General features: G+C 36.1%; 1 protein-coding gene across 14 annotated transcripts in view; it reads right to left on the reverse strand.

The window, feature by feature from the left end:
- Nucleotides 1-18097, reverse strand: part of LOC135691612 (voltage-dependent T-type calcium channel subunit alpha-1H) — a 102071-nt gene that overhangs the window by 40285 nt on the left and 43689 nt on the right. For 6 of the 14 annotated variants that reach the window (XM_089112199.1, XM_089112210.1, XM_089112211.1 and 3 more), the window contains one exon: nucleotides 9990-10084. The exons of 2 other annotated variants lie outside the window; for them this stretch is intronic. The gene's annotated coding sequence lies outside the window, so the exon portion shown is untranslated. 6 more of the 14 variants (XM_089112202.1, XM_089112200.1, XM_089112204.1 and 3 more) reach the window with 5 other exon arrangements.

Below are 18097 nucleotides of genomic sequence, written 5' to 3' on the forward strand. Positions count from 1 at the left end.
AGTTAACGTGAAACAAATATGCGACTTAAGCCGGCAAAAGCGGTCTTTTCCAAAAGAAGATCAGCTTCCAACACAATGCAGAAATAAAAAGCTGAAAAGTGCCCAAACCTGATGATTCCAAAGAAATGAAACCATACGATTTCTTAGCAATGACAGCCAGTTATCCATTCAATAAACAGCTAAAGTAAAAACACTGTTGACCAGCGTCGTTGAACGGAAAAGCTAGCAATAATCCTATACCATACGAAGATATTCCAGAACTGCCTCTCCTACAAACTTGTTTTGCAACAGCATGAAAATGACAAAAGAGCAGGTTGCGTTCCAGTCTAACAGCTGACAACAACAAAAATTTGCAATCGTCGTATGTTTTAAAATCAGAAAGGATGTCTTTATTCAATTGAGGATTTTCAAAAACAGATGAGGATTTTGTCATCAATACATCAAATTAATCGCAATTCACAGTACGGATATCGGAAATTTGGGATTCGTCTTTGGTATTGGCATGAAAACTCATACTGTTCGTGGATAATTTTATATGGAGCAATGTACTTCAGGCCATCCATGCCTTAATGAGAACATTTTCTACCATCCCCTTTGGCGACAAAACAAGCAAGCAATTCGATTTACAAGCATCACATGTCAAGAAAATGGCCGCGGTGTCATCTTGCCTGTCAATTGAAATCCAGATTCTCCTCCTCATGCTTATTCATGCGTTTAACATCATTTGTCTGCAAGTTCTGAACAATCGAATCCGCAGAAAAACTTGGATGAAGATATTGCCGGTTTATTCTTGAAAATGATTATAGGACAGAACAAGTTGCAATACTGTTTCGTACAGTCTAGCTTACGCTCAGAGCTGGCAAGCCTCAAATAGGTTGCAGAGGAAAGGGAATTTTGTTTCATGAGCATACGGACACCGAACGTTCATCTTTGGAGGAGCACAAGTTACTAACTTTGCTAACCTCCATGTGAATAGCATTATACTGCGGCAATGGTATTCAAGCGCCGAAGGAGCTAGATATCTAACTTGCTGTTTTCAGCTGAAGCAAAATCACTTAAGTGGAAATACTGGCAAAAGGAAGATCCCGCGTAAGGGCTCAGTACGGGAAATTGCATGGCGGACGAAGGAAAACCAATATTTTGAAAATTGGCATAAATTTGAAAAGTAAGCTATACTGTATCAGCTTGTCATATTCATTTCGAAAGTTTTGAGCTATAAAATGTTTTGGTAAAAGGGGTTTTAAGATTTTTGAAAAATTTTACTTGCTGCGGCACTCGTAAAGACGCTGGCCTAGGCAACGTTAATGTTGTCAAAAATATTGTTTTCGAGCTTATTCGCAAAAAATCGCAGACAAAGAAATCACGATAACAAAAATCACAATACGAATATGAATTGAGCTGTCATAGAAGGTTGCTTTTACAGGCATTTTTTTCACTTTCTTCCTGTTTGTGCTCGTGCGGGGCCCAGCTACTTCTCCTTAAAGCAAAAAAGGAGGCGGTGCCCACAGCGAGGGCCTCAGCATAAAATTATTGACAAACATTAAGATGCATAATAAGTCATGAAAAAGACACTTGACGTTTGAGGTGGAGGTTCACCGTGTGCCTCTGGTACCTCTTCGATGGAAACATTTTTATACGTAGCACTCAGGGTCTACGCAACGAATTTTAAATTGGGGGGGCAAGGCTAACTAAAGCAGGGGTCAAGGCCTTTTTACTGCAGCTTTTAAACTACTTGCTTTGCAAAGAAGTGGAGGGACCGCATCCATTCCTTCCCCTCCCACCCCCGGTGGCGTGGGCCCTAGTACTAACAGGCACTTGTAGGAGAAACCCTATGACACTTTATAAAACTGGGGCAACTATATGTTTGTAGGCCGATGGGCCTAAATGGGAAATGTGGCCTTTTTTGCATCTATTTGTCCATGAAACTCTGTGTGAAAGATCTTGATATAAATATAAACAAAATCAAACCCGAACAACCTGAATCCTTTGAAATTAAGTCTATTAAAGGATTTATTTTGCTATTATTTCCTTTTAGTCAATTTTATTATTTGTTTAAAATCATTTAGTTGTAAAAACGTTTGCCCCTCGCCCCTTTTGCGCCACTTTTCAATCCTTTTGCGATGAATTTACATCATCGGTGAATCGTAGGGTTTAACTATCAGCCAGGGAATATTGTTCTTAACATGAAAATTTTTGCCATTATTTATCGAAACTATAAATAGAAATCTATTCAGAATCTTATTTAAAATGAGATGAAATTAAGTTCGCACGAAATGAAATGCTGCACGCCTTTCTTCAACAAAACCCAAACTATATATTCTGGATCAAAAGTAATCACAAGATCTACTCATGTGGATAATTTTTTGCGAATAAGCTCGAAAACAATATTTTTGACAACGTAAACATTGCCTAGGCCATTGCCTTTACGAATGTCGCAGCAAGTAAAGTTTTTTAAAATCTTAAAACCCCGTTTACCAAAACAATTTATAGCTCAAAACTTTCGAAATGAATATGGCAAGCTGATACAGTATAGCTGATTTTTCAAATTTATGCTGATTTTCCAAAATTTTGGTCTTACTTCGTCCGCCTACCAATTTCCCGTACTGATCCCTTATGCGGGATCTTCCTTCCACTTGAGTGATTTTGCCTCACCAGCTCCATGGGCAATCATGTCAAGATAGATATCTAGCGCCCTCGGCGCTTCTTAAATTGTACTGCGGAGTAAACAAATTAGCACGAGACTCGCGTTGAAGGTGGACAGCACATGCTTGAAGATTTATAATGACATAATACTCGTGTGCTGCCAGTCACTTCTAATCAATCTATTTAATGTTATTACTGATGTTTTCACGCAAGTGGATGATACAGTCTTAACTTGCTCGTAGGAGCTAGTAAGAACAAGATTAAACTATTTATTCATTGTGTGCTGTGAACTCACAATGACGAGATCTCGGCTTGAACCGTTTATCAAATTTACCAACCAACACTTAACAGACTTTGGGTGCTCGAAACTAAGTTGTGGCCAACCATAATACTAGTTCACCAGCTCACGACAGGTGGTGATTATTTTTAAGATTAAAATGCATTTTTCCTTTTGCAGATTCGCTCTTTCTCCACGTTGTCTATTAAAGAACATGATAAGAAATCGCTGACTGTTGATTTCACTGCAAAGTCCTTTTACTGACAAAGTCGTTGAATCTCAAGAGTTACCAGCCCTCTATCGTGCTTGGTACGTTTACACGCTATGTCAACGAGCTAGAGGTACATAATCTCAAGTGTTGTACACGTTAATTAAAGAATGGATCCAATTCAACTTGATGCCTTGAAGATATACTCCATTCAAGTTACTGAAAAATTTACATAATACCTAATAAACGAAATTTGACAGAAATTGACCAGGTTTTATATCAGTAAAATTTAACCGAAAGAGGTAGACAGGCTACGCAAATAAAAAACATATGAGTTGGAATCTTAGTAGCCTTTGGTCTTGCTTAGGGAAACGGGAAACGGGAAGAAGAAGGAACATTAATCTAAGAAAATTTAAACTGCACTGGAAATAGAATCAAAGATTCAAGATGATTATGATGCAAAAAAATAACCGTTAAATTTTTCTAAGAACTTAGTTATTTTGTCTAATGGTATTTTTTGTAGTTTTATTGATAGAAAAGATTGATAAACGAAAGTTGAACGCAACTGTTGGATAAAACCTTACTATTGCAAAAGTATTGGATGGTTTTATAAAAAAACGGCGAAAGTAAATCATTATACAGAAAAGTTCTGAACACTAGCAAAAGATACAAACAGGATTATGATGAAACGGTATACAAAATATTGCAAACTAACAACGAAAAAGATCTTACAAAATGCAAAAAGATTTTACTATTATAGGGAAAAAGGCAATACAATAATACTGTTATCATTAAATTGGTTAATACAATGCACGCAAAAATGCTAATGATAAATAAAAGGAACTTTGAGCAATGGAAAGAATGGAATTGCCAATGCATATACGAAAAAATTTAGCTTTGAGATAACAAAACCCTTAACAAAGAAATAACTAAAGAAAAATTACCTAACATTATCTGTGAGCGATGTAACATAAAAATACTTTACAATAGCTCGTTTACTCGTTTTTGCAGCTTCTTCCAAATAAATGTTGGAAATACCTACGTAACAGATTGGTCAACTGTGTTTACAAGCACCATGAGGCAAACTTGAATGAAGTTCCACAATCTGTCTTCTTCCACTAACCCAGCTACCATCTACCATGATGCTAACTTTAACTTCCGAGCACTTTTATAGGCAATCCAAATAAGAGAAAAACGCTATACGGGGGTATTTGGTAGTTTACAAGCGTATGATTGTGCTGCCCGTGAGGCAGCAATGTTCAGCAAGCGCGGGATTTATAATCCAAACTTAAACCGATCAAGGCACTACACCTGCCTCCTGCACTCTAGAAAGACGCATATTGCTGCAATTTTTGCATGATAGAAACCCATATACCGCTCTTTGAAAGTGACTGAAAGCAATATACCAATTTTTATTGATTGATTATGATTTTGATTGATTGATTATGGACTGCTGAATCAGTTGAAAGAAGGACATCGTACTGTTCAATAGTGCATCGGCATATGCATTGCTTGCTCTGCTAATAAACAATTACCACCTTGCCAGAAATCGAATCACAGGACAACTTTAGCCAAGCAAGAGACTTGAGAGATCAAAAATTTAGACATTTTTCATCGAGGGGATTTTCTGGAAAAGAGATTTTGGCGTTCCCAATGCTGGGTTAAAAATCCCTATTTTGCTCAACTGTAAAAAGGAAAACCTTTTCAAAGGTCATTTAACATCAGTTCTAATTCCTAGAAGTTTCTCTCTTCCGCGAAAGGTCTTCGAATAATAATCTAATTTTTGTAAAGGAAGGCTTACTGATTTCTGGCTATAGATAAAGTTGAACTCACACTCAAGACTTATTCAAAGCAAGAACTCACTTACGTCAATGCATAGAACTTGAAGAAAAGTTTACTTGTTTGTAAAGACTAGGTGCCTAACTTCGATGGTAAAAGGTCTACATTATGAGTTTTCTAAGACATGATGTTGCAAAGAGATGAAGATAGAAAATTAAGACCAGCTAAAGGATCCCAAGTGTGTATTTTTTAAATGGGTGTCTGTCAGAGAGAAAAATACGTTTAAAGGTATTGAGTCATGGTAAATAGGCCTTCTCTACAGGGGCTTATTTGGTTTCGGCATGAAAGCTGCAGATTCATGTGATATTGGCATCCATTGTCGACAATATGCTTTTGAAGGAAACTTTTTTGTTACTAAGTACTAGGAGAGTTCATATGAGCCGTTCTAGTTCAACCAACAGCACTGCAGCACGAAAAACACGACTCAGCAGATTTGGGTACGTTTGGGTAAAACCTCTCCTGTTATCATGACCCAATGCCTTGAATAAAACGTTGACTGGAAAAATCCCAGGTAAAAACGGTGAATACTAAGAGCATGAATAATGAATATATTGAAGCAAAGCCTGAGATTCAAAAAAATTATTTTACTTCCAGGAAGGAACATTTAAACTGAGAACTTTCAAAATAAGCAAAAGATTAATTAGAAAGCAAAGCGAACAAATTATTCAAACTAACCCGAACCATGCTATCTCGTGTGTGATCTTGTAGAAACCTTTGACCGAGCAAGAATATTACTTTCTTAAGTGAAGAGCATACAATTTGAGTCCAAAATTGGTGATGAAGATCATTCAATTATCTTTTGCTTACATTCGGTCTTGGTCCATATATAATTTTGCATTTTTCAATGAGTATAGCTTAGATGGTCGTTCTATTCTCAAAACACTTGATTTTTCAGAACCCCTGAATGCCTAGAGATTTTTGTTCAAAGGCCTGTTTAAAATTCTTCATCTTTAAGTATCTTAGCGTGCTGCACAGGTTGTTAAAGGGGTATACTAAAAATTTCTGTATTAAAAGCAATAACATCAGACAAAAACGAGAAGAAGATTGGAAGCAGATCCAAAAATAGCAAAGAAACTTCAATATCTCCTCTATTTAGGAAAACGCTGCGTCCTTAATGCTGGCAGATCTTTTCTTTAGCGATCAACTAAGAAACCTTCCCTGTTATGTTCTCTTTCGGGTGACTCAAGCTCGAAAACGTTTAATGAAAGTCTCTAAGATTTGAATTTCCTAGTGGTAGTGTTTATAATTAGCATCGATTAGACATATTTCCACACGCACTTTAAGTCACGCATTGATGCTAATGAAATACTTGTAAAATTTTATCATTCATTTAATAAATAGCATACAAAATACTTCTATGCAGAGAATGTAACATTTAATATAAACAATACTCTTGAGTATTGCTACCTGATTCATAGAAAAAAATTAAGTCAAGGTCGACGGCCAATTTCAAATAGTCCAAATATAACAAGTCAATTCTCAAAACCTAGGCAGAAATGTAAAACAGCAACACTTGCAAGAAACCAACGTTGTAAACAAACGAAGCCGGGAGGACAACCGTACGTCTTATCACTAACTCTGAAAACACATGCGATGAAAAACACTAATTTTCGTTTCTGCACAAAACCACTATCGTTGTCATCTTTAATCCGCATTTAAACTTCAGGCCTCCAGTTTAGCGGTAAACTTGTATAGCAAAAGGAAACAAGAACTTATGGATAAACTACAGAAAATATAAAAGCAACGTCACAGCAGCTTTCATTGGAACCGAAATCAAGTCATCCACATAAATTTATGTTGTTAACGTCAAAACGAATATTCAGATACCCGCTTGATAAACATATACACGCTTACCGTTTGAGTCAAGGATAAGAACACGCAAAATCAGCATTGGGTGAGTCCTCACAAGTGTCCATGCTTTCAAATGTTTTGAAATTGGAAACACCAACGTTGACACTCAATCGACTTTGGTGATATGAGAAATCAGCCGAATGTAAATGGAAAGGAACAAAAGAAATTTTCAAGAAACAGATGTTTTTTATTCAAATCAGCAAGACCGAGGTTGTAAAGGAACCGACTGAAGGCTGAACAAATGCCGCAATTTGCTAAATTTGCAAATGTAGCCAACGAGCTTTGGTTTCAAGAGACCCTGTTCTTAATCATGCTTGAGAAGACTTCGTTCAATATAAAACGCGATGTATTCTCTCGCATCTAGTCTCGACTTTTTTTCGTATAATGGATGAATACTGTTTGTTAGGCAGATAACGAACTGGATGGTTGAGAAATATTGCGTATACTTTACAGACCAGTAGCTCGTAGCATGTTTGCAACGATTTCCATAGCAAATAGCTAACAAGCCAGTCAAATAGTAATCAGGAATGTGATAAAAGAGAGAAAAATAGCAGTGCAACACGACACTAAAGCTATTTATGAGGACAACAAAATTCTATACTGGGTTTTATTCATGGCCGTGTTTGCGATGGCGCACCGACAACCCAAAAAAACATGGTCCAAATGATGAAAGAATACCATCTTCTTTTATGTGATTCTTGACGTAACAATAACGTTCAATTATTCTGAGAACAATCTTACCATTATTCGCTAACGTTTTTGTATGGTAACCTGAAGCAAATATTAACTGTAATGTAGTAGGGTCTATTTTGTGTTGTGGTCGTTATTTAATTGGACTGAATGTGTAATTTTCCTGTAATTTGAACAAATGCAAGATGTGTATGTCAAAATAGTCATTTTCTGATCAAAAGATTACGCATCACTGTTTTTGAAATCAAATAAATCTAATGATGGGCTTTTGCAGCTCTGTACACATTTATACCATGTCTTTTCATGGAAATTCGTTTTCTTCTCTGTGGCCTTATCAACTGCTTTCAACTGTGTGTTTGCCATGTTTTCTAGGCCTGGTTTCAGCATTCGTTTATGCATCGCCTTATCTTGAATTGCGAAATGTCTACTTTTTTTAATCAACTTTGCTCATTTCATATAACAGCGACACTTGTGGAGGACTGAACACGATTGAAGTTACGAGGCAAGCCTCTATTTGACGATATCACACTGGTGTCATTTTGTTGAAAACGTTTCCAGTAAAGGTGCTGTCAATAGGTCCAAAGCTAGGACGTTGTCATAGATGAAAATTCGCATCGATAAGTTACGTGTTTTGCTCTCTTTTCTGTATTTAGAAATTCCGCGCGCAAACCAAACACGCTTGCGCCGCCTGAATATGATGCATGGCATGCTAAATTGCTTTACATTGATGTGCAGTCAGATGTTGAGAGCGTTTCAACCGGACTTGGCAGCGTACTATCTATAAAAAGTATTTGCACAATGTTCAAATGAAATCTTGTGTTTTAATCTTCGAGGAATTATTCTTGCTGACTGCTTCGAGACAATACGCAAACCGTAACACGCCCTCTCAACCAGTTTTATCTTCTCGTTCAAAGAAATATGAGCTCACTGCATTTTTAATGCCAATTCAAACCCAACACCGTTGGTTTCTCAAACACAAAAGCCGTGACGTTTTCAAGTTGCAACACAGTTTCAGACTCTAATGCATAAACATCAAACAATAAGGCTTTTTGTCTCTAAACTGTGCATTGAGAAACTTTGTTCTAGCTACTTACAGCCCTTACAGTGCTTCAGGTTCTATGAAAACGAATCCAAATAGGGATTTTGGCGATGGTATGCAGAAAGCGATATCAATTCCCCACCCTTTTGCTAAAAGCATAAGAAATTCGACCGGTTGATTTGAGGACCGCCAATAAGCAACACTCCATTCATCCAGCCCACTTAGCAAAAAGAATCGTATATGCTTTCTCTTTCTTCATAACTAGCTATATATACGTGGGTATGTTGATTTACAACACTTTAATCAGCAAAAGACTTTGATAAAAAACAAATACAGGGCAAAGTTTAAGCGACTGAAATGAGAAATAAAGGCAAATCTGCGTTGAAGCAATCGAATTTCATTTCCATATGACGTCGATTTTAACGTTATCTCACGAACCTTGCATTATCAAAGCCATTCTGCCTTAAAATCGCGTGCCTCAATGGCAAGTTTTTTAGAAGGTTGCGCAAGCGAAATCTAAATTAACCAAGGATGAGCAAAAATTAATCAGCCGACATTTCAATTATTCACTCGGTACGCTTTACATGATTACCTATGGGAAGTATGCCTACAAACGTTCTAGATATAATTTCCTCATTTTTGCTTACGTACAGTCCCTATAGTTTCCATCGTGTTCAACGATTCAATTCAATAATTTGATCGAATCTGTAGGGGTTGCACGGCGGCTTCTTCGCCCAAACAGCTCGCACCTGGCGAATGATCCACACGAATGACTGGAGAGGTCGTTTACAGCAGCTTTGATTTCAAGGAACATAAACGTCTCCGTCTAATGAATGTGCACCTCTCGACCGTGGCTAAGCCGCTTTCGCTTTGATTTCGGTGATTTAGGTTCTATGACTTTTTAATAGTTGCTGATAAATACTGAAAATTTTGTGTGTACGAGATTTGAAACTTTAAAGAACCACTTGCTAGATGAGGAGATTCGCCTTCGTTGGGTAACAGGGTTTATATGCTTATGCAATTATTTCATCTGAATAAAACAATTTAATTTAACATTAAGTATATTCAAACCTTAAATACTCCAAACCACAATGAATAGACTAGATTTAGAGCATTTCTGTAAGTTTATATGCAAATTCAACTGCATTTTGATCAAAAAACAGAAAGAGGAAAATTCACTCAAGCCTTTGCAACAAAGTCAATAATAAAATACTTTTCCTATGATACTTAGATACTAGATTTACATCAATTTGACGGCAGTAATGTTTCGACAGCACTATTACGACAATATTGCTCGTATTGTGAAAGATTGCATTTTTTGCGCAAAATAGGTTGTCACTTGGCCTGATAATAAATAACGGTAGCATTTTCTTAAAAGATTCTTGAAGGATTTCTAGGAAAAAAATTATGGCATATAATGAAATGAACTATTCGAAACTCACCGAGTCTTTAGCATCCATTAGCACCGTTGTGAAGACGTCATTATCGTGTGTCCTTCATACTTGCTGAATTGCGCTGGCGGTTTTCATTCAGTAATCTGCACGTGGAATTGTATCATACTCAATGAATGACAATCCAGGATTCGATTTGATTATTTTATCTTTACACATGATTCATCAACAAACCTTTTTAATCCAACCTTCTAAGATAGGATCAAAGATTAAAACAATTTTTGCCTATTATTCTCGTTTTCCGTAATCCCCAGATTTCTCCATATTTTGCTCATCCCTTCATCTGTGCTTGCAATTAACGGAATTTTCTTTTCCCACAAATTCCTTTGAACTGAGTTATTCTCTGCCTCATATTCGTTTCAACAACGTTGCAATTGACTTAGAAAATCGAGGCCATAACTATACATCGAGGCCGTAGTGTTACTACGAAGTATCAAGTTCGTAATTATGCATCGTAATTAACCAATCATCACGTTGATAATAAATGTTGCTTCAGAAGACTGTACAGGAGATTCAGTAATGATTATGGGCACAGGAATAGAGTAAAGAATTGAAAATCAAATACAAAATAACGAGAAAAAGGGATCAAGAATTTAAACCACAGGCCCTGGACAGGTACACACGGAATCGTTTATATCACCAAGGCTGTTCTGTTGAGAAGCCATGGGTAAAAAGATTGAGCAACTTGGTTAAAAGGGTGGTTGCCCTCAATCTGAATATCTGATATGCTGTGCCTAGCGTATTCTGAGTTTTGCTCTTAATCGCAGCTCCCGCTAATTAGCAAGAACGTTGTCCGACAATCACAATAGCGTCGCAAAACAAAAACCACCAGAATATTTTCAAGAGAAACTCGGGTTGCGCTTTAAAATAAAACAAAGCAACATGTTCATGGAATGAGAATTTGGACAGCTTCTCTTTGCTTTTTTATTATCTCTCGTCCTTTCTTCTCTCTTAAAAGGAGTACTAAGCATACAGTAATCGTTTTATCCTTCTAGAAAATTGCTGCTGAATCACCATATAAATATTGCCAAATTGAAACTAGACTAATTGCAATCAGGCCAGAAAACCAATTTTTCCATTTCAGGTTTCCTCAAATGTATATATGCATTTGTTTTAGTTTCGATACAGGCAGCCAGTCTTGCTGTCTCACTAGAATAATCTCACATCGGAAAAAGTACAAGTTTTGCAACTCAGGTAAATTACAGAACAGCCCGGCTGGTATCATCAAATCCGTTTATCTCAGTTTAAAAGACCCTTGTTACTGAAAAATTAAGCATTTCTTGTTTGGAATCAAATCACTACGTGCTACCACCTCTAAGAAAACTTCTTTGCAATTAGAAAACCATGCCCTACTATCAAATATCTACATTAAAACTGTATGTTAGCTTGTGCTTCGATTGAATGATCATGAATTGTATAGAGCATAAAATTAGATGATATTAATGTCAAACATTGATCGATGTAGGCCATCTCTGACAGATTGAAGAGCTACCGTGCCTAAATAATAAAAAATGAAATTAACTACAATCCTGTATAAGCATCACCTTAACCTGAATGATTACTTTTTGTTTTATCAAGGTTTTTACTTAGATTACATTAATCTCTTATTTAGATATTTTCATTTTTTTGCAATATTGCAATTTACTTATTATCAAAGTTTAGTGTAATAATTTGTTTATATTGCTGATATATATAATATTATATGTTGAAGATTTAAAATATGAAACTGAAACTGAATTATAACAAAAAAGGACGCATATCAAACCTAGGTCATCGCATGCTATCTTTTATCCAGTATATCAGTAGTTTTTGAATGTCAATATTTTTATGCAAATCAAAAACTACCAACATTGACAAACAAGTAAACATCACCTAGAGGTCAGGATTGTGACAAATGATTGCTAAATACAGTCAAAAACAGATTTTGAAAATGACAGCAGGCGAGCAAGTAACTAGTCGGATACCAGCTCTAAGGAGGACGTTTGTTGTGTTTTTTGTGGTCAAATATGCCAACCAAAGAACACCGCCCATAAAGAAATATCCACAACCTTACTCCGCTTAAACTTGTGTGAGTAAACTCATTAAAAATGCATTTAGTGGGATTTTATTACATGAATAAGTTTCTGCTCAACATAAATGGAAAATAGTTATTCCAGAAAGAGCAAGAATATGAGATTTTAAGAAGGGATCAAGCAGTAGTTAAAAGGGAATAGCATCCAGTAGATTTTTAGTTTATTTCGAGTTTCACTACACACCAGCGCGACTCAAAACATTAAGGAAAAGAGAGCAAAACCATTTGATTGGGCAAAACAATAAAAGTGCGGCTGTCGAGGCAGAATTTAAGGAAGTAGCGTTAGTTCAGTATTCGTTGAAAAACACCCTTTGAATTCAATAAGATTTTCATTTAGGAAAAAGCTTTCTTCGGTAACATCCACTAAAGATGGAAAGCGTGATATTTCATCTGAAAATGAAGGAACAATTTATCTTGACATCAGCCCTCCAGGATAATGCCGTAAATGACCAAAGTGCAAAAACAGAAGGAAAGAAAGAAGTTGAAATATAATCGAGAGTTTTTCTCAACAAGAATACGCCAATTAATTTACATGCAGCGAACTCTTCTTGGAGTTGCTTTTCTTCAATATAGATTGATGCTGACAGTGATAAAACGAAACTATTAGAGCAAATGGTTACATGTCAAGAAAACAGGATTTTTGATGGCTTAACTATAGGAAAGGAAACAGATCCCTTCAAAGAATACTACCGAAGTTTAATGTAGTATAAGATACGAGTAGCACGCTATTTGGTGTACAGAACAGGAAGGTTCTTAGTCGCTACTTCTAGTTTCACGTTTAATGTGATCACCAGGCGGCTGTTCGAATCAACAGGCAGGTGTTCGAATCATCAGGCAACTTGTATGATACGGGGAATGCCTTTTCTGGCTGTCGCATTATCAAAATTTTACTGTGTTGGAATTGAGTGGTAGCTGGTGATACATAACGGAAAAGACATTGAAATTATCAATATGACTCTAAATCTTAAGGTGTCTCAACGACTTTAAGCAGGCAATATAAAGCAGAGTTATATATATATAAAGAAGGAAGAAAATCCGCAAGATTACCAGCTTAGGGAAGGATTAATAAGATAAGAAAAAATGGTATTCCTTGAGTAAAGAAAATCGCTTTCTGCAGCCAGTGCTAAGTACTAACACACTTTAGTCAACGAGCTGATGACAAAAATGCTTATCAAGCAAGATTTTCAATCAAGGTCACTGGAGACAATACTACAACCAAATATTGCTAGAAAATCAAATGCAACCAAATATTACTAGTAGATTCACAAACAGCAACGGCATAGCTCTACAGTTTAATTTTCTGCGAACGATATTTGTCGAAGTGATGTTAGTGATTTGATAACATACTTTATGTTGCAAGGGACAAGCCAATGGACAGACCCCAAAGGAGAAATCTCCTATTTGCCTTTAAACTTGAAGCACAGGTCGTTAGCTGGTATGCGCATAAAACAACAAACCTTGGCCATCAGTAGAGATTATATGCAATTAATGTCATAATATATTTAAAACCTAGACATTTTGTGCTCCATTTGCATTGAACTTCTTAATTTGAGGAGGTTTTTGCATGAATGGAGAAATTGGTAAAATAAAGACGTAAACTTCTAGCATTGAACAATTTTTCACTTCCAGAAAGCATGGACTCTGTGTTTGGTTGGCAAGTCAACATTCGTGCGATAACCATGACGAAAAACCCTATCAATAACAAAGTTTATAAAATCTTAATTTAGGATTGTTATTCAAATCGTATTACTGTGATGTTTATTCAATGTAACCAAGAAGATCAAAATTGGTTATCAACCATATTCTGTCCTAACAACATTGGATATAAACACAGCAAGGTGGATGTCTCTGTGACGCAGGCTAGGACGTCTCTACCTGGCGTTTGGATTAAATGGACTATTTCTTGCTGAGCTTATGCAACTTCATAGAAAATTCATTAGATCAAAAATGTTAATAAAGTAAAAGAAAATAGAGAATAGAAACTCCTAATATATGATAACTTTTTAAAAAGCAATGAGCATTTTGTGGCTTGACCTACAAATTGGAAAGAATTTAGTCAAGTTCTCAAAAAACCTTTTCTTTTGGAAGCATCACTGTCCAGATCAAGTAGATATTATTTTCCACACAAGAACTCACTTTTTGATTGATGATGCCTTGAGTGAAGGCCAAAAGGCGCTAGTTAATGGAAAACTCTTAATATCTATGTGCCTAACATTATAGATCGTCGAAGTTTGTTTATCCCACTTTACAAAACTTGAACGCACTGACATTTGCAATATAGCATCTAACTAGACCCTTTGATCCTAGGAAGTCGCCCACTCGGCGTTTCACTTGAACGCTTGGAGAAATGCATTCTTATAGGCCTCTAGTCACCAGTTAGTTGCTCATGCGGCGCTTAACAAGAAAGCTCGGAGAAAAACACTTTTGACAATCTTATAGGCCTTTCTTTATCTACTGTGTCGCCTATTTAAGACAAGCGTTCCATTATAAACTTACTAGCGTAAATGGGTTTCTGTTATCTGCAATTGAAATGATTGTCATCAAAAACATATGTTCACTTTCATTTCTACAACTGCAGTGTGGGTGGTGGCAATACAATACCAATAATGAATTAATTGATGAGCAGAAGACACATGTTCTTACTAAAATGACAATCGACATTGCAAAGCATTTTAAGCTATAGCCCCATGCAGGGTTTTCTATTTAATCGACCCGCCCATTCCATGGTAGACCTCATATAACTGATATTCTTATTTCTTTCCCAGACATGCAATATATTGATAACTTGTTCCTTGATTACAACGTATTGAATTCTTAGTTAACCACCCCCGGAATACCTCGAGGGGATTTTTTTTAATTATGAACGTATAACATTGCTTCTCGAGCCAGAGTATTTATTGCTTCATACTGTGCTGAAATGTTAAAACAGGATAGGTAACGCGTCGAAAGCATTGTTGAAGATGATTTCAAAAACGGGAATCAAGCCTAAATTGAACACTAGGTGTTCCTTTCTTTTCGAAAGCTCAACCCATGCTGATCACTGCAGTTTTGGAGGACGCGCGGTCGACAACTTTTACAAACGCTACTTGAAGTCTAATTTTTGTCTCATTTTCATGTATTCGTTTCCTATGGCCAGTCTCTTTTCGGAAAACGAGTGTATTGCGAAGATGCATCTTTGACCTCTTACCTTTTCTGATCTGGGATGTTTCTGACTTTGAAGCGTGTGTTAAACAATAAAGCTCTCATCTTTTACATTACATTAGCAGGTTTGACAATTTATTTATAAAAGATGAAAATGGAACAATAACGCTAGGATGTCAACAGGGCAAAAAGTTGATTCTCCGTTTCTTAAGGAAATATTGACGAAAGATATTGAAGAGATCAATAAAACCATGCATATAAGCAGGTATTCTGATATATTGTGAAAAGTTATTGCAAAGGTCTGTCCTCTTGAATTAACAAAGAAACTTAGATAATGGCTAGTGTGGCAATGAGGATTTAGGTAACTAGAACTTGAATGAAAGAGTTTGAGCACATGCACGAAGACAGACAAATGAACTAAAGACTTTGCAAGACACACCATATCCAAGAATCAAGAACCAAGAATCTCTCTTGATTCGAGCAAAAAATGAGTACGAAAATCTATTTGTCAGTGCAATAAAATGTTTTCTTGTAATTTAGGCTGTTTCATCCGAATTTCAAAATTTGGTTCTTGAAGCCCGCCTTCTTAAGCGCAAATTCGTCAAACTTATGTCTTCAAAATTCTTCCAAGACGATCTGCAATGTGGGAAGATCTACCTGTTCCTATATTGAAAGGACACAATTTATAAAGATCGCTCTAATCATTAAAAAAAATTTATCACTTAGCGTTAATATTGCTTCAGAAATATCGTTTTTTCACATGGTATGCGTACCTCCTTCACTGTTTGATTTGTAACGACTACCCATCAAAGCAGGCCATCATAGTATGAATACTTTCCATGACTTTTAAATTTTCCCTTGATAAATTTGACAACAAATTTACAATAATTGCGTTTAAACCTAGATCAAACTAATAATTCATACCAAATCACCGATGCTTTGAATTTTTGCCTTTCTAACTGCAAGATCTTCATTGATCATTTTACCAAGAGATTGATTGTTGCTAGAACACAGCAAGTCTTCGCCAAAATGCAAACGCCTGTTTGAACAATACGCGTTTATAAAGAAAAGGCTCAATCGTTCAAAAGCCATTCAACAACTTGCTTTCATGTTTTCATGCCACAGAAATAGTGAAAAAGAGAAGCTTTTTGTTGAAGCAAAATACTACTATCTTAAAATCACCTATGGTTATTTGAGGCCACCGTTTTGAGGCCACCGTTTTGAGGCCACCGTTTTGAGGCCACCGTTTTGAGGCCACCGTTTTGAGGCCACCGTTTTGTGGCAACCGTTTTAAGGCCACCGTTTTTTGGCCACCGTTTTTTAAGGCACCAATTTGAGGCCACTGTTTTGAGGCCATCGCTTTTTGTCCGATTTTTTGAGGCTACAATTTGGGGCCATGATTTCAAGATATGTAATTAATTAAATATCAGGTAGGTTAACAAGGCAAGATACTTTAAGACACAGCAGTAGTCTGTTCAGGGATAGGTTCAAGCAAGGGTTGATCTACTCAAAAGTTGGGTTCAGGCCAGGGTTTGGTACACGCCAAGGCTGGATTCAAACCAGGGTTAGATTCAAGCCAGAAATGGACTTAAGCAAGGGATCGGTTTAAGCCAGGGTAGGGTTAAAGCAAGGGTTGGGTTGAAGCCAGGGTTGGATTCAAGGCACGATTGACTTGTTCTACGCCTTATTGAATGGAGATCCTGAACAAGTTCACATATAATCTGTAAGTTATACAACAAGGTATATTATAAAATACATAACGTACTGCTGTATAACATTTACTTCAAGATGATATTTGATTTCAAATTACGTAACAGAAATATATCATAACAATTTTCTTGTCACTTATGATTCTCTCATTTGTTGGGTTCAATCCAGGGTTAGCCTAAAGCCAGGATTAGGTTCAAGCCAGGCTAAAAAGTTTCATCCAAGGGTGGCTTATGCTGCATCCGAGTACATATTTGCTTCCAAATTGGTGATAAATTTTGTGTCTTCATGCTAACAAAATCCCCAAATATTCGCAGAAATTCCAACTCTTTTCCAGCTTATAGACCAACTAGATAACAATACTGATAATTTCCTTTCTAATCAGTGACCAACAGTATGTGAAAGATATTTTCTGTTCTTTGCTTTGCATGTAGTTTTTGAGCAACTACTGTCCACCAAGAATATTAATTATCAATACAGTTCAAAGAGATTATGTAAGCAAAAATAGATTTTCCGAAGAGTTGAAATTGGCTAAACTGCATGTTTAATAGCTATTTTTCAAAATATATTCTTCTCCTCATTACATTTACACAATCTTTCAAAAATTAATCATGTCAGTTAAACCTAGATACCACTTCATCACTAAAATAAATCATCTGCAATCTGGCATCCAGATTAAAAAACTCCTTTTCACTTATACGAAAAATATTGACATGAAGCAAATTTTCACTCCAATTCCAGCCTTTAACACCAATATCAAATATTATCTTTAATCAAATAGAAGCAGCACAAAACACTAGTGAAAAAGCATCTTTTCTATTTTTGACAATTGTTAGCACATTTCTTGACAATATTGTCTGATTGATATGAAATGATCCATAAAAAATAGTAACGTACTAGGGTGAGATTTATTCAAGCTGATCAAACGTGGTAGATATTCATAACCTCTCTCTAACATTTGTTTCAGTGTCCTATTTTGCATTGACATATTTTTTCAAAAAGTATATCGAAAAATAAAAATAAGAGATCAGCTTAATCTGGACGAAAATGGGAGTAATCGAGTGTCGTAGAAAAGTCTTAAATCTGTGAATCTAAATTCAAAACATCTTATCATAAAAAACTATTAATCAATCCATGAAAATTTTATATAATTTCCTCGAGCATGATTAATTCTAAACAT

The sequence above is a fragment of the Rhopilema esculentum genome, chromosome 13 (assembly GCF_057945365.1).
Source record: "Rhopilema esculentum isolate cy_ngs chromosome 13, ASM5794536v1, whole genome shotgun sequence".
Classification (NCBI taxonomy): domain Eukaryota; kingdom Metazoa; phylum Cnidaria; class Scyphozoa; order Rhizostomeae; family Rhizostomatidae; genus Rhopilema; species Rhopilema esculentum.